Consider the following 22,378-nt stretch of genomic DNA (forward strand, 5'->3'; position numbering starts at 1 on the left):
ATCTCCACAAATTTCACAACATATGACCATCCCTCGTACCTGATGCACCTGATGCCCTTGACGTATTTCCATCTTAGCCACTTGGTTGGTAAGCTTAGAAATTTCTGCGCGCATAACTGACACCTCATCTAGATCAAGTGTACCTACTGCTCTATGTTTTATCATCCTTCTTGGTTCACCCTCACCTTGCTTGTTATAATCATTTGTAGTGAAATTGTTTAGCATAGTTTGAATCTTACTATATGGATTTTGCATGCAACTTCCTCCACAAGCTGAGTCTAGATTCAATTTGGAGGTCGTGTCCAACCCATCCGCAAACGTATGCCCTAGTACCTCATCAGTCAAACAATGATGTGGGCAGTCTCTAAGGAATTTCTTGTACCTTTCCCAATCTTGACGGAGAGTCTCACCATCGCGTTGTTGAAACCAAAGAATCTGGCTCCTCATTGCCTTTGACTTCTTAGTGGAGAAAACATTGATGAAGAATTTTCGTGCTAGATCATCCCAAGTGTGGATTTAGTTTGCGGGCTATTTGTTTAACTATTCATTTGCTTCCCACATTAGAGAAAACGGATACAAAGTCAGTCTGACATAGTCCTTGGAGACGTTTGGATAGTTGTATGTATCTATAATCTCCAAAGAATTCTGTATATGCCTTTGGGGTTCTTCACTTGGCAACCCCGCAAATACCGTGTAGATTGAATCAGTTGCACCATATATTATTTCACCACAAAGTGCCGAGTTATATCAGGCTTCATGATTTCCTGAGTCATGTTCGAGAGACTAGGCTTTGCGGCCTCAATCACCGGTCTCTCTTAATTTTTTGCCATCTCAATTGGTTGTGGTTGGACTAAAATACCCAACTCTGCAGTTCTTGCTCTTTCTTTCGCCTCCCTCCTTAACCTGTGGAGGAGTCTTTAGGGTTCAGGATCAGAAGGAGAAATATTGTTCAAGCCGTTACTTCTTCTTAGCATTCAAGGTGAACACCTGTAGAATCAAAAATAGTAAAACAAATTAAAACTCAAACAAAAATAAATAAAAGCTTATTTCAAATCAATAGCTAAATTCTAAATCCCTGGTAATGGCACCAAAAACATGTTGGGTCCAAACGCACACGCAAGCATACGTGGTTGACATATAATAAAGTGATGAGAAAGTATCGTTCTCATGAGGATTTATGTTCAACTATTGCCTAAACTAAACTAGTTACGAGTTATTTTTCAAGAGATTTTGAGGAAGCTGATTGTGGTTTTTACTAACTAAATTACTACGAAACTAATAAGAAAATAAGAGAATAAGATTGCAAGTAGGGCAAACAAAGTATTCATTGAGATGGGAATATTTTTCCGTTACGGGATTAATGTCTCTCCTATTGCGTTCGTCTGATTGATTTAATCACTTAATTTATCTAATTTGTTGATTAGCAGGGTTTATTTTGCTCACGAAGTTCTTTCGATGCTTTGCTTGCCTATTCAAGCCAACCTAAGACTATATGTCTATAGAATCAGAATTAACAAGAACGCATGTGTATTTCCTACAAAAATAACCAAGTAAGGCTACTAGAATATGTCTATCCTAATCGCAAATCTATTCTCCGATGCCCGGATTCAAGAACTTACTCTATTCAATCTTATATGCAATTTATAGTTCCCACTTTCGAGTTCAACTATAAATTCATAGATAATACTCTATTGTTAGCTACGCAATAGAATAATTAAGTGCAATACTGGATAAACAAATTAATATAAAAATCAAGCAATATTATCAACCGTCAAACTACAATAGTCAATAACAATCCATAACCCCATAATAATGAGGTTCTTAGCCACTCATGTTATGACAATACTCAAAATATTATTTTTAAACATAAATTTATGAATACTAGATGGAAGATTAATGAATTTCGTGCTCCGTTTGTGTCTCTTTGCCTTTTATTGCCTTTGAAATTGACCAACCTTTCATTAATCACGTTTAAGGGGTATTTATAGGTTAGGGTAGGAGTCCCCAAGCCCTAATCCAAGTAGAAAAAGTTTAATGCACGGACTAGGAAAGGACCAGGCCTAAGAGCTCGCGAGGCCTGGTGTACAGCACGCCTCAGAGCAGGCGTTCTCCACTCCAATGCCCGATGGACCTCTCCCAGGACCAAGCGTCGCCCACTCTGGCACCTGGCCCTATTTGCTTTTTTTGCCTTTTCGTGCTATTTTTGTGTATCTTTGATGATATGTATGCAACCTTTATGTATTTTCATCCTTCAACAACTCTACACATAAAATGACACAATTAAGCTCAAAACGTCGCACATTTAATCACTAAAACATTACAATGTAAGGTAAACAATGCACTAAAAATATACATTACATCAGCTTGACTAATGCTCCAGTAACATTTATAGATTTGATAAATGGGTGTTCAGGCCATATCTTGACTCATTTGTCATTGTCTTCATTGATGACTTATTGATATACTCACGTAGCATGGAGGAGCACGAGCATCATTTGAGGATAGTGCTTCAAACCTTAAAAGAATATAAGTTATATGTTAAGTTCTCTAAGTGCGAGTTCTGGTTAGTTTTTATGGCTTTATTTGGTCATGTTATATTAGGTGAGGGTATTAAGCTGGATCCTAGGAAGATCGAGGCATTTTAGAGTTGGCCTCGTGCTACTACAACAACTGAGATATGAAGTTTCTTATAGCAGGGTATTATCGTTTGTTTGTGGAGGGCTTCTTATCTATTGTGGCTCATTTGACTAGATTAACCAAGAAGGGTGTTCAATTCAAGTGGTACGATGATTTCAAGGTGATCTTTCATAACTCAAGACCGCACTAACTACAATATCGGTGTTGGTTTTGCCTTTCGGTTTAGGGATGTACATTATGTATTGCGACGCTTCACGTGTTGGGTTAGGTTGTGTATTGATGCAGGATGGATGAGTGATTCCTTATGCTTCTCGTCAATTGAGGCCCCATGACAAGAATTATATTGTGCACGACTTAGAGTTGGCTGTGGTAGTTCATGCTCTTAAGATTTGGATACATTATCTTTATGGAGTGTCGTGTGAGGTCTACACCGATCACCAGAGTTTTCAGTATCTGCTTGGGTAGAAGGATCTTAATCTGAGGCAGTGCATATGGATTGAGTTACTAAAGAACAATGATATCATCATTCTTCATCATTCGGGCAAGGTGGACATGGTCGTGGATACCTTGAACAGAAAGGCCGAGAGTATGGGTAGTTTGGAAATCATTCCAGTAGAGGAGAGACCATTGGCTTTGGACATTCATTCCTTAGCTAACTGACTTGTGAGGTTGGATATTTCAGAGCCTTGTCGAGTTCTTGCATGTGTTATGGCTCAGTCTTCCTTATTCGAGCGCATTAAGGCTTGTCGGTATGATGATCTGCACTTGTTGGTTCTTAGATAGATATTATAATGAGGTGATGCCAAGGAGGTGACTATTGGTGATGATGGTGTTCTGCGACTCCTGGGTCGCATATGTGTTCCTAATATTGATGGCCTGAGGGAGTTGATTCTTGAGGAGGCACACAGTTCGCACTATTCTATTCATCCAGGTGACACTAAGATGTACTGTGACATGAGGCAGCAATACTGGCGGCAGCAGATGAAGAAGGACATAGTTGAGTAAGTATCAAGGTGTCTAAATTTCCAGTAGGTTAAGTATGAGCACCATAGGCCAGTTGGTTTACTTCAGCATATGGTTATACCACAGTAAAAATTGAAGCGCATCACTATGGATTTTATGGTTGGTTTGACACAGACGTTAAGGAAATTTGATGTTGTTTGGTTCATTGTCGATAGACTGGCCAAGACTGCACACTTTATTCCGGTGATAACTACATATACTTCGGAGTGGTTGGCCCAGATTTATATTTAGAAGATTGTTCAATTACATGGCATGCCTATTTGCATATTTTGGATTGAGGCACCCAGTTCACTTCATTTTTTGGAGGCAGTACAGAGTGAGTTAGTTAACCGGGTAGAGCTCAGCACGGCTTTTTATCCGCAGACCAACGGGCAATCAGAGCAGCCAATTTAGATTCTGGAGGATATGCTTAGGGCATGTGTGAATGACTTTGAAGGGTAGTGGGACCGTTTATTACCATTGGCAAAGTTTGCTTATAATAATAGTTATCAGTCCAGCATCGAGATAGCTCCATTTGAGGCCTTGTATGGCCGACGATGACTTCCCCCATCGGTTAGTTTGAACAGGGAGAGGCTAAGTTGTATGCTACCGATATAGTAAAGGATGCATTATATAAGGTAAAGTTAATTCAGGAGCGGCTTCGCATAGCACAGTCTAGACAGAAGAGTTACGTGAATCAGAAAGCACGTGATTTATCATTTATAGTGGACGAGAAGGTACTTTTGAGGTAGGAGATTTCATCTATGAAGGTTCAGTGGAGAGGTCAGCCAGTCTAAGAGGCGACTTGGGAGACAAAGGAGGACATGCGAGCAAATATCCACACTAATTTGACATTTCAGGAATGATTCTAAACCCGTTAGAGGATGAAACTTTGCTTAAGAGGTGAAGAATGTAACGATCTGATTGGTTGTTTTGCTTTCTAGAATCTTGTTCCCCTATTTAAGACTTCTCATATGTGTTTTTTCTTTTTTATGATTTGACGGAACAATTGGTTTGGTTTTGGAAGGGTTCGGGTTGAATTTGAAACACTTAGTTCTATAGTAGTGGCCTAAGATGGACAAGTTTGACTTAAGTCAACACTTTCATTAACAACCTTAGAATCGAGATTTGAAGGTTCAAATAGATTTGTATGGTATTTTGGACTTGGGCATATGTTCGGATAGAGTTTCGGGTGATCCAAGAGCGTCTTAACGCTTAATGTTGGAAGTTGGCATTTTTAAGGTTCTACAGTTCGCTAAGTTTTACTTGGAGTGACTTTGGTGATATCGGATCCCGTAGGGTATTCGGGCCTAGGGATAGGTTTGTGTTTTTATATTGGAATTGTATGTGAAATTTGGTTCCATCCCGAGTTGTCTAAGTATGATTTGTTGCATTCGGAGTTTGTTGAAAGAAGATAGAAGTTTGGAGGATTGATTAATTTGGTTTCGGGTGTGATTCTTGATTGTGACGTTAATTTATGTGTTTCGAGGCCTCAAGTAGTTTCGGGTTATATTTTTAGACTTGTTGGTTTGATCGGACGGGGTCCCGGGTGGCTCGGGTGAGTTCTGAACCACCTAGAGCATGTTCAATGTTGGCAAAATATTGTTGGTGTTGGTGTGCTTCGCGATCGCAAATTAGTTCTCGCAGCCGTGACGAAGGAATTTGGAGGGAGCACTTGTTGCACTTTACGAACACTAAGTAGACCCCGCAAATGCAAAGGGCTGGCTGGTAGTGGCCTTTGCGGACGCACTGGGGGACCGCGAATGCGAAGAGGCAGCACTAGGCGAGGGTAGTGTGGTCTTTTCAATCGCGAGGGTGCTTTCGTGATCGCGATGAAGGGGACCTAGGTAGATTATACGTTTCATTTTGTTACTTAGGCTCATTTTATCTCATTCTCTCTTGGCTTGGGCGATTTGGGGGCTTCTTGAAGAGCCATTTTCATCAAGCATCACATGTAAGTGACTCCTACTTATTATGAGCTAAATATATGAATTATATGTGGATTTTAACATGAAAATTATTAGAAATTGTGGGACTTTGGTTAGAAAATTTCCGCAATCCGGGCGAGTGCGATCGGGGTTGATTTTTATTGACTTTCCGAGTGGGGTTGAGAATTGATTCTAAGAGTTAAATTATGAGTTATTGAGTATATTTTGAATAGTTTTCACATTCCTTTGGCTAGTTTTTTTGTTCCTCGGAATCGATTTGAGGTGTAAGTAAGGTGTTGGAGCCGAGTATTGGATTTGGAAGCAATGTAAGCCTATTGTCTAGTCTTTTAAGAGAAATATTATCCTCATAGGCATTCTATTTGCTATGTTATATGTGCTATGGAAGCTACACAAGTACAAGGTGATGAGAGTCCGTACGTATGCTAGATTTTTTATCATGTCCAGATAGATTTAGACTCACACCATGCTTTAACTGTACTACTTGAGTTATTCTTATCGGTTTAAATTCTTCAATTTATGAATTAGCTTGAGACTAGGATTTGTGTAGTTGACCGGGCCTTGTCACATTAAGTTTTGGTGGGATACCTGATTATTGATAGAGTTATGCTTTCCTTTTGTTCATATCCTTATGCGTGCTTATTAGATATGTAGTTTCTTGATTTCTTAAACTCGTACGTATCTTTTGAGTGGGGCTAGTGACCCGATGAAAGTTTCTCTACTCTTATAAGATCGGGTCGCCTCAGCAACATTATGAAATACTCTTGTAGGAGCGGCCATTCACCTTGGCCGTATTTGTGATGCAGTTATTGATCTGGTCGTACAACCTCAACAATATCATGTGACACCATTCTTATGGGATTGGGTCGTTCGTCTCAACAAAATCGTGCGTAAATTCGAAAGTGAGTCAGAGTATATATTAGTTTTCTTGACTTGAGATTTGACACTGCACCTAATATTGGTTATCTTTGTTTCGTTCAAGGCAGTATTTGGTATTTCATGATTTCGTATTTATTCTTCTGTTGAGAATCATGTTATTAATATTTTTTTTGTTTTTTTGCTACTTGTTATGCTTCATACCTCTCTACTTTTGTGTACATTGTTATTGAACCACTAGTAAGTGTCGATGTCGATCCCTCGCTAATACTTCTTCGAGGTTAGCCTAGATACTTACTAGGTACATGTTGATTAACGTACTCATACTACACTTCTTCACTATTTTTGTAGGTACTGAGACAGGTACATTGGGTGATCACTCAGGCACGTAAGCGTACCAACTAGGAGACTTAGTGGTGTGTTGCTTTCTACGCTTCGACCTGCAGCCCTGGGAGTGTTTATTGCATTATGTCTACTTTTATTCCAAACAATAGTTGTAGTAGTTATGTATATTCTCTTAGATGCTCGTGCACTTGTGGCACCAGGTTTTGGGAATTTTAACATATTCTCATGGTTGTATTTACTATTATATAATTTTGATTTATGTTTTGTTCATATTTCGTTATTTGGTAAAGATGATAGTATTTTACCATGGTTCCTAAACCCACTGCTGCCTAATTATTTTCATTACTTGATTTTAAAAGTGTTATGAGTAGTTGGTTGTGGTGATGGTTTATTGTTGGCTAGCCTAACGGCACTGTTGAGCGCCATCATGGCGTATGGTGGGAGTTGGGTCATGAAATAATATGCCCATAGCTCATAGCGTCAGAAATTAGTGTACCGCACAAAGTATACCAATATACCACAAATCCACTCAAACTCGTGTCACACAAGGAGACCAACAACATGTAAGAAGCATACATATATGGTTAAATAACACGCGGATATTGTATCATGATTGAAAAGCATGACTACAATTAAAGCAAATAGGTGAACATAGCTAAGTAGCCTTAACATATCTCAAACCAATAAATACATAGCCTAGACATGATTTATACAATGAATAATAGCTCAAGGAGTCATACAAGTAGAGAAAACACGTAACACAATGGCATGATAGCAAACCAGGATGCATAAAATCCAGAGGTCTACCCGTATCATGAATAATCACAGTATACGCATATACGCTCGTCACCAAGTACGTACGTCACCCCAACACATAGCAAGTATCGTAGTCTATGGGGAAAATACCCTCAAGTCAAGTATCGTAGTCTATGGGGAAAATACCCTCAAGTCAAGTCTAGGAAAGATACTTATCTCAAAGAGCGAGAATCAATACTCCAAAAATATCGTGCCTCTCGAATTGGCCTCCAAACGGGTCAAATCTAACCAAAATCAACTCAATAACATCAAATAATGCTATAGGAATCAATTCAAGTAATAAAGCTCCAATCCTTATCAAATTGCAAAACGGCAACGAAAAAGTCAGCCCCGGCCGCTTCCTGAAACCCAACAAAATTCACAAATCCCGACTACCCATTTGAATACGAGTCTAAATATACAAGTTTCATCCAAATTCGACTCCAAACTAGGGTTCAAATTTTCATTTTTCACACTCCAAAACCATAGTCAAAATCCCCAAATTTCTCCTTCAAACCCCATAATCTATGTGTAATAATCCATGAGTAAAACTAATATAACGTTTAAATCAAGTAGAAATTACTTACCCTCTTGCCTAGTGTTAAAATTACCTCCAAATATCGTCCATCTCCATGTCAATGGCTCAAACAGTGAAATAATTGGTCTAAGTCCCGAAATTAAAACTCTTAAAAGTCTGCCCTATGATACCCCTCGCGAATGCGGCCCCAGCCTCGCGTTTGTGAAGCATAAAGAGCCCCTGGACCAAAACTACTCTTCGCAAACGTGATCTGCCACTCTCAGAAGTGATGCAGTCGCTTTCAAATCCTATGCAAATGCGACCATGCCTTTGCAAACGCGAAGGCTAAACCCATCCGGCTCCCAGCCAGCCACTCCGCATATGTGAACGCGAGCCTTTGCCCACAAACGCGAAGGCCAACGACGCATACACTTCTTGAACCCGATGCCCTATACGTCGCAAAGAACAAAAACTCTGCTACCCAAAATAAGCCTTCGTGATCATGAGACCTGCTCCGTGATCATGAAGAACACCAGCTCAAATGATCTGAAATCCATCCAAAACACTCGTGAGCCTCTCGAGACCTCGTCCAAACACACCAACCAGTCCCAAAATATAACACGGACCTACTTGAGGTCTCAAATCACACAAAGTAACATCAAAACTACAAATCACACCTTAATTTAAGCTTAATGAACTAATCAACTTCTGACTTTCAAAACTCATATCAAACCACATCTAACCAATTCGTAATAATACTAAATTTTTCACACAATTCCCAAATAACATAAAGAACATATTCCAACTGCCGAAATAATAATATGAACCCGATAATATCAAATCCTAGTAAAACCTATGAACATTCTAAACCTTTAAATATCAAATTTTATGCCAAATAGAGCCAAAACAACCTATGAACCTCCAAATCCAAATCTAGACATAATCCTAATTCTAAAATCACCATACAAGCCTATTGGGACCATCAAAACACCTTTCTAAGATCATTTATACAAAAGTCAAACCTCGGTCAACTCCTATAACTTAAGCTTCCAACATTGGAACTAAATGCTCTAATTCACTCCAAAACTTTTTCCGAAATAAAACCAACCATCCCCGAAAGTCACAAAAAAATAAAGAAGCATACGAAAAGCATAAAATATGGGAACATGGCTCAAATACACAAAACGACATGCCGGGTAATCAGAGTAGATAGTTTTAGAGGATGATCAAGCATCCCCTAAGTTCAACCTTCAGAAAATGTACCTTTTTGGTTGGTTGACGAGTTAGAAGATACTTCGTTGGTGATTTTGGAGGAAAAATCTTGAAATAACCCAATCGGTTGTTTTGCTTTATAGAATCTTGTTCTCTTATTTGATAATTCCTGTAAGTGCTTTTAATGTTTTATGACTTGCAGGATATGGAAGGGTTAGAGTTGAATTTGGAATACTTAGTTCCATTGTAGTGGCCTAAGGTGGCCAAGTTTGACTTAAGTCAATACTTTGAGTAAACAAACTCAGAATTGGGATTTGAAGGTTCCGATAGGTTTGTATAGTGATTTTAGACTTGGGCGTATATTCAGATCGAGTTTTTCATGGTTTGGGAGCAATTCAACACTTATTGTTGGAAGTTGGTATTTTGAAGTTTTTCGGGTTCGCTAAGTTTAACTTGGAGTGGACTTTGGTGATATCAGATCTCGTTGGGTATTTCAAGCTAGGGGATAGGTTGGTCTTGTCATATTGTACTTGTGTGTGAAATATTATTCCATTCCGAGTTGTCTAAGTATGATTCATTTTGTTCGGTGTTAGTTGGAAATTGGTAGGATGAGAGAGTTCATAGGTTTTATCAACAGCTGACTTCTAGTTTATTGGATTCAGATGTTGGTTCTGGAAGTTGGAGTTGATTTATTTTGTCATTTGGAACTTGTGTGCAATGTTTGGCTGTAATCTGGATTGGTTAGGCTTGAATCAGACGCTTGATTTGTAGTTTGGAATTTGATAAACTTAAGAGAAGCTTAATATGTGTTTTGATCATCAATTATTGGTTTTGATTTATTCGTTGTGTTTTGACAAATCTGGATTAGGTATTGAACTTTTTTGCATGATTGGACGAGGTCCCAGGGGGCTCAGATGTGTTTCCAGGTGATTCAGATCATTTTCCATGAGTTGAGGCATCATATGTTTTGCTAGTGTCTGGTGCTCATCGCGTTCGCGGGGGTGCTACGGCATTCGTGATGAATGATTTGGAACCTGGGATGTTTTCTCCTTTGTTCTTAGAGGGTCAGCAGCATTCACGAATAAAGAAGTTGAGGGTGTTGGCCACGTTCACAAAGAGGGGGGCCTTTGGACTTTGCATTCCCAGGACCCCTATCGCGTTTGCGAAGAAGCTTTTCTAGGCATGGCAGCATGTGCTTCGCATTCGCATGGTAAGGATCGGGAACGTGATGTTTTATCGGGATTGGCCTGGGTTGGTAGGTTCTTATCGAAATTGCGATATGTAGTTCATGTTTACGGGAGAGGAGATTCTGGGGCTGGAAGGATTATCCTTCATGTTTACAAAGTGGGGCTCACATTCGCGTAGGCTCGGTTGATTGTTGGCCAAGATCGCGAGAGGTCCCATGCGTTCATGAAGAAGGGAATTTTGGTAGTGGAAGAATTGGCCTTCGCGATTGCGAGGGTATCTCAGCGATCACGAAGAGGGATTCCTAGGCAGAATTTAAGTTTGCAATTAGGGGTTAGGCTCATTTTATCACATTTCTCTCTTGCTAAGGCAAGTTTGGGCGATTTGGAGGAGCCATTTTCATTTACTAACACAAGGTAAGTGATCCCTACTTATTATAATCTACATACATGGATTATATATGGATTTGTACAAGGAAATTTGTAGAACATAGGAGATTTGGTTGGAAAAACCTAGAATTGGTAAAAAGGGGATTTGACCACGAAATTGGACATAAAATTGAAAATAAATTATATATTTGAGTTCCTGATGCTATGAGTAACATTTATTTTCGTGAATTTTCAGAATCCGGGGCACGTGTACCCCGGGTTGACTTTTACTGACTTTTTGTGTGGGGTTGAGAATTGTTTCTAATTGTTAATTTATGGGTTCTTGAGTATATTTTGATTAGTTCGCATGTTCTTTTGGCTAATTTTGAGTCACTCGGCATTGGTTTGAAGTATTAGAGAGGTGTTGGAGTCGATTATCTGATTTTCGAGCAAGGTAAGTCTCTTGTCTAATCTTGTAAGACGGAAGTTATTCACGTAGATATTATATTTGCTATGTGATACGTGTTATGGGAGTTGCGTACGTAAGAGGTGACGAGCGTCAGTGCGCATGCTATATTCTTGATATATCCGGGTAGACTTAGACTTACATCATGCCTTAACTGTACTACTTGAATTAATCTTGCATGTTTAAGACTGAGCTTGAGACTAGAACTTACGCAGTTGACGAGCCTTGATACTTTACGATTTGGCGAGATACTTGATTATCAGTAGAATTATGTCTTCTCTTACGTGTGTATCATCATGTTGTACTTACTTGATCGGTAGCTTCATGACCACATAAACTCGCACGTATCTTTATGAGTTGGGCTAGTTACCTATTGAAAGTTTCATTATTCTTATTGGATCGGGTCGTTCGCCTCGATAATATTATGAAATATTTTTATGGGAGTGGTTGCTTCACTATGATATACACTTATGGGAATGGAATGTACGATCTTAGAGGTATTATGTAGCATCTTAGAATCGTGCATATATTTCGTATTATGTAACATCTTAGAATCGTGCGTATATTTTTTATTAGAGGTACGATCTTAGAGATACACTCGGTAGAATCGTGCGTATATTTCGATACGGAGTGTATATATGAGTATCCTAATATGAATTTTACATTTGCACCGGATATTGGTCACATATATTCTATTCAAGGTAGTATTTGGTATTTGATGATTTCATATTTATTCTTCAGTTGAGATTCATGTTATACGTATTTATCTGTTTGTTGCTACTTGCTATGCTTCAAACATTTGATTATTGGACCACTAGTAAGTATCGATGTTGACACCTCGCCACTACTTCTTTGAGGTTAGACTAGATAGGGTTGTGCATAATTTGGTAAATACTGAATTACCATACCGAAAACGAAAATTTTAGTATTTGGTATTCAATATTTTGGTATTCGGTATGGTATTTGGTTTAAGTTTTAAAAAACTTAGTATTAGGTATGGTATTTGGTATTTTAAAATAAAATACTGAAATATCGATATTGTACCGAAATATATATTATATAAAAAATTTAAAATTCTACTTTCCTTTATTCTCCAAGTTCATCAATAAACTCTAAGCAAGTAACAAGACATTTCTATTGATCAAATTTATTCCTTTATGTACAGTTTTGTGTCATGACCCAAAATCCCACCTCAGGCGTCGTGATGACACTTAGTCTCTAAGACTAAGTAAGCCAATTTTAATTACAATTCAAGCCATTTTTTTAAAAATTAAAAACTAACAGCTTAACAAATATGAATATAACAACCTCCCAAGACTGGTAGTACTGAGTCACGAACTCTAACTGAATACATGAAATTATAGAATAAGAAATTAACAGTACAATAAAATGGAAAGACTCTAAGGGACTGCGACGACCAAGTAGCTCTACCTTGATACTTACTGGGTACCGACAATTAGTGAATTGGGTTGAAAATGGTAGAAATCCTCTAGACTTTAATTTAAGATTTGAAGGGTGATTCATTATCGGAATTTGATAATTTTGGTATGGTTGAACTCGTATCGGAATGGGTGTTCGGATTTCGTAAATATTTTGTTGGGTTCCGAGGGACGGGCCCCGTGCTAACTTTTTAGAATAAAATTTTAAGTTGGTGTTTTATTATCCAGAATTGTTTTTGATGAATTTTAATGAAGTGGTACAATTAATTTGGATAGATTTTAGCTGTCCGGAGCTCAATTCAAACAAGAAGGCAATTTTGGAATATCGGCATAACTTCAATAAGGTAAGTGTCTTGCTTAACCTCGAGTGGGAGAATTACCCCTAATGCATCGAGTCTTATGTGCCATTTGTGAAATGTGAAAAGTCGTGTACGCAAGGTGACGAGTACGTACTCGGGCTTATATGTGCAAATTTTATTGGTTTAAAGTTTTAGTCATTATTAAGTATTAAATTAGATAATTTTTAGCATTATTAAATCCTTGAATTATCATGCCTCGTTCCTTAATTGTCAACTTTGTATTTTATATAATAATTTGGTGTTATTGTCACTTAGATTTTATGTGAATTCATTGTGTTTGTTGAATTGATATTTTTCTTGGAATTAAACTCATGATGGAATCCTTATCTGCAAGTATTTATTAAATAACTTTAAATTGAGGAGTTAATATAATTATCAAGAATTTGAATTAATGAAGGCGTTGCCTTATACCGAGTATTTTTCACCTCTGTTGATTGTTTTGAGGTTTATTATATGTTGTGTGGAGCCTTGGGCTATTTGTTGAGAAATTTATTGATTCTGCTACATATTTGGAATTAGGTTGTGGTCAGTGGAAAATTGTGATATGAATTTTAAAGTGTTTTTTAAAATTTCATTTGATTTGGTGCTAAATTCGTAGTTTTAGGTATTATTTTGGCGATTTGATCGCGCGAGCAGGTCCGTATGATGTTTTTAGACTTATGAGCATGTTTGGTTTGGAGCCCTGAGGGATCGGGTGAGTTTCGGATAGGCTACGGTGTGATTTGCACTTAGAGAATCTGAGATTTTTGCTGTAGCAGCTGTTCTGGTGTGACCTTCTTCACGTTCGCGTAGGTAGTGTCGCGAACGCGAAAGGTAAAATGGGGGCAGGGGAATTTTCTTCTTCGTGAACCCGAATGCCTGGTCGCAAACGCGAAGCGTTGGGGGTAGTACCCTTCGCGAACGCGATTTGTCTCATGCGAACGCGATAGTTTAAGGGACCTGGGGAAGAGGGTCATGTTCTTTTACGCGAACGCGTACACTGGGTCGCGAACGTGAAGGCTTGGGGGGAGCTGCCTTACGCGAACGCGTAGAAAGACTCGCGAACGCGAAGGCCTTAGGCTGCTGTGTATCGCGATAGCGACAAGCCTCTCACGAACGCGATGAAGGCTTGTCCAGTGACTTAAAACAGACTCCAAACACGAGTTTAAGCCATTTCTTCAATATTTTTCAAGAACCAAACGGGTAGAGGCGATTTTCAAGAGTCATTTTCTTCTCCAAAGTGTTGGTAAGTAATTCTAAACCGTTTTCTTTCAATTACCCATTACATTTTATGAATTATCAACCTAAAATCTAGAGTTTTCATGGTAGAATTAGGGGTTAGGGTAGAAACTAGGGATTTCTGAAATTTGAGGATTTAGACCCCAATTTGAGGTCGGATTCCAAAACTAATTACATATTCGGGATCGCGGGTGAATGGGTAAAAGGATTTTGGTCTGAACCTCGGGCTTTGACCAAGCGGGCCCGAGGTTTATTTTTTCGACTTTTTGGAGGAAAAATTGGGAAATTTAATTTTTGAAATATAATCGATTCCTTTAGAAATATTTGATATTATTGAGTCATTTTTGAATAGATACGAGTGGTTTGGAGTTGAATTCCAAAGGAAAAGCTGTGATTAAGAATTAAGTGGCCTTCTGAGCGAGGTAAGTGTTGTGTCTAACTTTGGCTTGAGGGAATAGGTATTGTGTGAGTATTTGCTACGTGTTTGGTTGTTGAATATGATGTATAGTTGAGGTGACGAGCATCTATGCGTTGTGGTCGAGTCATCGTATGCGAGTGAAATTCCATTCTTGCAAATTTGTAGTCTTAAATATTGTTATCCATACTTATTGTTATTTTTGAAATGTTGGGAGACTTGTATCCGGTTCTACCAAGGTTGATAAAATGGTGAACATTGATTCGAGGTTGAGATGTTAAATTGTGAAATTAATCATTGATGTAATATTGATTTCTTTGTGAAACTTCTCTCTATCCGTTGTTATTGATTCTGTGAATTGTGAGGGAGAGTATAAAGCACGAAGGGTGATGTAGTGCATGATTTATTTATATTGTGAGGAAGAGAGTAAACACACGAAGGGTGATGTCGTGCGGTCTTATTTATTATTTGGTGAGGTTGAGAGTAAAAGCACGAAGGGTGATGTCGTGCAGTTTTCCTTGTTGTTTTAATTGCTCAGTTCATTTAAGGATTTTCGGTTTAATTATGTCTTTTCATTATTATCACTCTTTATGTTGTATTCCCTCATTATATGTTCCCCTCCCATTATTCCTGCATTATTTCTTTATTTACTGTTGTTGCCACTAGCATGATTATACTGTTCAGGTTATATGTGGGTATCTTGTCCTAGCCTCGTCACTACTTCTCCGAGGTTAGGCTCGACACTTACCAATACATGGGGCCAATTGTACCGATACTACACTCTGCACTTTCTGTGCAGATTTTGATACCGGTTCGGGTTGATCGAGATTTTGCTATTGGTCCGCTGTCCGGAGACTCAAGGTAGATCTGTCGGCGTTCACAGACCTTGAAGTCCCCGTCTATCTTTTATGTTCTACTGTTTCTTTCATTCATACAATTGTATTTCTTTGAGACTATTACTTGTAGTAAATCCTAGAATGCTCGCGAATTGTGACTCCAGATCCGGGTGGTAGTAATTAATACAGTTTTATGATATTTTGCACTTATTATATTTCATCTTAGTTAATTATTGTTAATTACTTAATGGAAATAAGGAATTGGTTAATAATTCTCTAACGCTGGCTTGCCTAGCAAGTGAAATGTTAGGCGCCATCACGGTCCCGTTAGTGGGAAATTTCGGGTCGTGACATTTTGTCTCTCTGGTTGATATTTGCTGGTTTTGGACAAAACTTTTGTCAACAAACATTTTTAGTTTTATACTTTTGAGTACTTTAATTAAGAATATTACAGTCTATGACTCTACACTGATTAATATTCAAACCGAATAAACCGAAGTTACCGAACCAAATAAACCGAAACTGAAAAGAGAAAAACCGAACCATACCGAATTTAATTAGGTACGGTATTGGTATAGCATTTTAAGAAACCAAATACCAAATATATTGAACTGAAATGTCTAAATAATGTACTGTACCGACTGACGATCACCCCTAAGACTAGATGCTTATTGGGTACACGTTGATTTACGTATTTATACTATATTTTTACAATTATTGTGCAGGTATTGAGACAGATACTTCTAGTGGCCACCCGGGCGTGTAGATGCACTTGCTGGGAGACTTAATGGTGAGCTTCCTTATATGTTTCGGCCCGCAGCGCACAGAGTCTCCTTCCTTATTATCCATTGTATTCTGTTTACTTTTATGCAGATAGTAGTTGTAGTAGTTTTGTATATTCTAGTATATGCTCATGGACTATTAGTTTGGTTGTATCGTTGTTATGACATTCAGCTTATATTTTGTTCATATTTTGTATCTTGGTAAAGATAATTGTATTTTATCGTGGAACCTAACTTTCACTTATTTATTTTCATTACTTGATTTAGAAAGTGTTATGTGTGGTTGATTATAGTGATGATTTATTGTTGGCTTGCCTGACGGCATCGTTGAGTGCCATCACGACTTATGGTGGGAAATTGAGTCATGAAACAAATGTTGAACCATCTTTGGTACCAAACTCTCTACCGATTGAAGAATTATTTGCCCAAGGCTTTGAAGGTCACAGTGATGTAGATCATCATCTTGATTTTGTTATTGACGATCAATCTCATGTGTCTCTACCTGTAACTCATGTCACTCCTACTCAAAATGAAGTTGGCCCTTCAAATAGAGGAATGATTAAGCAAGTGGTAATTGAAGTCCCTCAAGGCTTCAACCTTTTGAATAAACCTGATCGAGCTGCCATTTGGTTAAAGCCTTGGATTGGTCCCATTGAAAGGTAGAAATTAGAGTCACATTCTTCAATTACTCTAGTAAATGATGTGATTTATTCAGCACTCATGATATAATTTCTTCCCTATATTCCTTTCTTGTTGTTTCCTTTATACTTATCTAACTTCCTTCCATTTCTCATAGATCAATTTAATGGGTACAAAACTAATGAGAAGGGTGGCTTAGGCTGAGTAGCAAGTTGAATAATTAGGCATGGAGGCTGACAATTGGAAAGCACAATTCGAGAGCCATAAATTTAAAAAATAAAAGAGGTATTAGCTAAAGAGAAGGAAATTTTGGAGCAACATAACTATTGACTGTTGAACTAGCAGTGGCAAAGGCTGATGCAAATCAAGAGAAGAAGGAAAAGGTTAGGATATAGTTTCGGGTGATCCAAGAGCGTCTCGTTGCTTAATGTTGGAAGTTGGCATTTTGAAGGTTCTACAATTCGCTAAGTTTTACTTGGAGTGGATTTTTGTGATATCGGATCTCGTTGGGTATTCCGAGCTTGGGTATAGGTTTTTGTTTTCATATTGGAATTGTATGTAAAATTTGGTTCCATTCCGAGTTGTCTAAGTACGATTTGTTGCATTCGGAGTTTGTTGAAAGAAGATAGAAGTTTGGAGGATTGATTAATTTGGTTTGGGGTGTGATTATTCGCTGTGACATTATTTCATGTGTTTCGAGGCCTCTAACAGTTTCGGGTTATATTTTTAGACTTGTTGGTTTGATGCAACGGGGTCCTAGGTGGCTCGGGTGAGTTTCAAACCACCCGGAGCATGTTCAATGTTGGCAGAATATTGTTGGTGTTGGTGTGCTTCGTGATCGCAAATGAGGTCTCGCGACCGTGAATGGAATTTAGAGGGGGCACCTGTTGCTCTTCGCGAATGCGAAGTAGATCCCGCGAACACGATGGAGGACCTAGCTCATCTTTGCGAACGTGAATGAGCCTACACAAATGCGAACAAGAAAAGGGAGGAGGGAGCTGGCAGGACTTGGTCTTCGCAAACGTAGCAGGGGATACTGCGAACGCGAAGGGCTAGCTGACAGTGGCCTTTGTGGATGCGGATGCGGCTGGGGCCCCGTGAATGTGAAGAGGCAGCACTGCGTAGGGGGCGGTGTGGTCTTTGCAATTGCAAGGGTGCTTCCCCGATCGCGATGAAGGGGACCTAGGTAGATTATAAGTTTCATTTCATTACTTAGTCTCATTTTATCTCCTTCTATCTTGGCTTGGGCGATTTTGGGGCTTCTTGAAGAGACATTTTCATCAAGCATCACTAGGTAAGTGACTCCTACTAATTATGAGCTAAATATATGAATTATATGTAGATTTCAACATGAAAATTAGTAGAAATTATGGGATTTTCGTTGGAAAACCTAGAATATGTTAAAATGGGATTTGACCATGAATGTGGGCATGAAATTGGGAATAAATTATATATTAGAGTTCGTGATACTATGGATAATGTTTATCTTGGAAATTTTTTGAAATTCGAGCGCTTGGGCCCGGGTTAATTTTTATTAACTTTCCGAGTGGGGTTGAGAATTTATTATAATAGTTAAATTATGAGTTCTTGAGTATATTTTGATTAGTTTACACGTTCCTTTTTCTAGTTTTGAGTTGCTCGGCATCGATTTGAGGTGTAAGTAAAGTGTTGGAGACGAGTATTGATTAGGAAGCAATGTAAGTCTTTTGTCTAGTCTTGTAAGAGGAAAATTATCCCCGTAGGCATTCTATTTGCTATGTGCTATGGAAGCTATACACATACGAGGTGACGAGCATCCGTGCGTATACTAGCTTCTTGATCATGTACGGATAGACTTAGACTTAGACCATGCTTTAACTGTACTATTTGAGTTATTCTTATATGTTTAAATGCTTCAATTTATGACTTAGCTTAAGACTAGGATTTGTGTAGTTGACCGGGCCTTGTCACATTAAGTTTTGGTGGGATACTTGATTATCGGTAGAGTTATGCTTTCCTTATGCTCATATCCTTATGTGTGCTTATTAGATCTGTAATTTCATGATTTCGTAAACTTGCACATATCTTTGTGAGTGGGGCTAGTGACCCGATAAAAGTTTCTCTACTCTTATAAGATCGGGCCACCTCGGCAGTATCATACAACCTCGACAATATCATGTTACACCATTCTTATGTGATCTGGTCGTTTGCCTCGATAGAATCGTGCGTAATATTCGATAGTGAGTCAGAGCGTATATTAGTTTTCCTGACCTGAGATTTGACATTGCACCTGATATTGGTTATCTTTGTTTCGCTCAAGGTAGTATTTGCTATTTCATGATTTCTTATTTATTCTTCTGTTGAGAATCATGTTTTTCATATTTGTGTTTTTTTCTTACTTGTTATGCTTCATATCTATCTACTTTTGTGTAAATTGTTTATTGAACTACTAGTAAGTGTTGACGTCGATCCCTCACCACTACTTCTTCGAGGTTAGCCTAGATACTTACTAGGTACACGTTGATTTATGTACTCATACTATACTTCTATACTAATTGTGTAGGTACTGAAATAGGTACATCAGGCGGTCACTCAGGCGCGAAGGCATACCAACTGGGAGACCTACTTTGCTTTCTATGCTTCGACCCGCAGCACCTGCAGTCTCCTTCCTCTGTATTTATATCTATTTTCATTCCAAACAGTAGTTGTAGTAGTTTTGTATATTCTATTACTTGTGACACCAGGTTTTGGGTATTTTTAGCAAATGTTTATGGTTGTATTTACTATTATATAATTTCGCCTTATGTTTTGTTCATATTTCGTTATTTGGTAAAGATGATAGTATTTTACCATGGTTCCTAAATCCACTTCTTCCTAATTATTTTCATTACTTGACTTTAAAAGTGTTATGAGAGGTCGATTTTGGTGATGGTTTATTGTTGGATTTCCTAACGGTAGTGTTAGGTGTCATCATGGTGTATGGTTAGAATTGGGTCATGACACAATATGCCCATAGCTCACAGCATCAGAAATTAATGTACCGCACAAATTATACCAAAAATCCACTGAAATTTGTGTCACACAAGGACACCAACAACATGAGAAATAACATGTAAGAAATATACATATATGGCAAAATAAGACGCAGATATTATATCATGCCTGAAAAGCATGCAATTAAAGCAAACAACTCAACATAGCTAAATAGCCTTAACATATCTCAAACCGATAAATACATAGCCTAGATATTATTTTTAACATTAAAATAGCTCGGGTAGTCATACATGTAGAGAAAATACGTAAAACGAAGGCATGATAGCATAACAGGACGCATAAAAGCCATAGGTCTACCTGTATCATGAATAATCATAGTATACGCATATACGCTAGTCACCAAGTACGTACGTCACCCCAACACATAGCAAGTATTGTAGTCTACAGGGAAAATAACCTCAAGCCAAGTCTAGAAAAGATACCTACCTCAAAGCGCGAGAATCAATACTCTAAAAAGCCCTTGCCTCTCGAATCGGCCTCCGAACGGGTCAAATCTATCCAAAAACAACTTAATAACGTCAAACAATGCTATACGAATCAATTCCAAGTAATAAAACTCCAATCCTTACCAAATTACAAGAAGGCAACCAAAAGGTCAACCTGCACCACTTCCTGAAACCCAACAAAAGTCACAAATCCCGACTACCTATTTGAATATGAGTCCAAATATACAAGTTTCATCCAAATCCGATTCTGAACCGGGATTCAAATCTCCATTTTTCACATTCCAAAACCATAGTCAAAATCCCCAAATTTCTCCTTTAAACCACATAACCTATGTGTAATAATCCATGCGTAAAAAAAATATAACGTTAAAATCAAGTAAAAATTACTTACCCTCTTGCATTGTGTGACAATCCCCTTAAAAGATTGTCTATCTCCAAGTCAATGGCTCAAAATATGAAATAATTTGTCTAAGTCCCGAAATTAGAACTCTTAAAAGTCTGCCCAGTGATACCCTTCACAAACGCAGCCCGAGCCTCGCGTTTGTGAAGCACAAAGAACCCCTGACCCAAAAATACTATACGTTAACACGATCTTCCACCCACAAATGTTATGAAGTCACGTCCTCATCCTATGTGAATGTGTCTATGCCTTCGCAAACGCGAAGGCCAAACCCAGCCAGCTTCCATCTAGCCACTCCTCATATGCGAACATGAGCCTTCGCCCGCAAATGCGAATACCAACGGCGCAAACACTTAGTGAACCCTACAGCCTATACGCGAATGCAAAGAACCAAAAACTCTGCTTCCCAAAATAAGCCTTCATGATCATGAGACATGCTCTGTGATCGTGAAGTACACCAGACACTAGTAGTTCTTCAGCAATCCAACCTAGCTCAAATGATTCAAAATCTATCCAAAACACTCCCGAGCCCCTTGGGACCCCGTCCAAACACACCAACCAGTCTCAAAACATAACACGGGCCTACTCAAGGTCTCAAATCATACAAAGTAACATCAAATCTACAAATTTTACCTCAATTCAAGCTTAATGAACGAATCAACTTTTAACTTTCAAAACTCATGTCAAACCACGTCTAACCAACTCAGAATAACCCCGAATTTTGTATACAATTACCAAATTACATAAATAACTTATTCCAACTCCTAAAATAATAATTTGAACCCGATAACATCAAAGTCAACTTCTAGTCAAACCTGTGAACATTCTAATCTTTTAAATTTCCAACATTTTTCCAAATAGATCCAAAACAACCTAGGTACCTCCAAATCCAAATCCATACATAAGCTTAATTTCAAAATCATCATACAAGCCTATTGGAACCATCAAATAACCTTTTTAAGATCATTTATACAAAAGTCAAACCTCGGTCAACTCGTATAACTTAAACTTCCAACCGTGGAACTAAGTGCTCCAATTCACTCCAAAACTTTCCCAAAATCCAACCAACCATCCCCTCAAGTCACAAAATAACAAGGAAGTAAACGAAAAGCATCAAATAGGGGAACATGGCTCAAATACACAAAACGTCCGGCCAGGTCATTATAGCAAATAGTTTTAGAGGATAATCAAGCATCCCCCAAGTTCAACCTTTGGAAAATGTACCTTTTTGGTTTGTTGATGAGCCAAAAGATACTCCGTTGGTGATTTTGGAGGAAATATCTTGTAATGACTTGATCAGCCATTTTTCTTTCTAGAATCTTATTCCCTTATTTGATACTTCATGTATGTTCTTTTAATGTTTTATGACTTGCAGGATCTTTTCATTGTAATTTGGAAGGGTTAGATTTGAATTTGGAATACTTAGTTCCATTGTAGTGGCCTAAGGCAGCCAAGTTTGACT

The 22,378-nt window shown here is 38.3% G+C and overlaps 1 non-coding gene across 1 annotated transcript; it reads left to right on the top strand.

The window, feature by feature from the left end:
* Positions 1 to 343: 343 nt before the first annotated feature.
* Positions 344 to 450, top strand: LOC117280826 (small nucleolar RNA R71). The gene has a single exon (XR_004511411.1). It is a non-coding gene; the product is annotated as a small nucleolar RNA R71 (small nucleolar RNA).
* Positions 451 to 22,378: the final 21,928 nt, after the last annotated feature.

Source organism: Nicotiana tomentosiformis, chromosome 9 (genome assembly GCF_000390325.3).
Source record: "Nicotiana tomentosiformis chromosome 9, ASM39032v3, whole genome shotgun sequence".
Taxonomy (NCBI): Eukaryota; Viridiplantae; Streptophyta; class Magnoliopsida; order Solanales; family Solanaceae; genus Nicotiana; species Nicotiana tomentosiformis.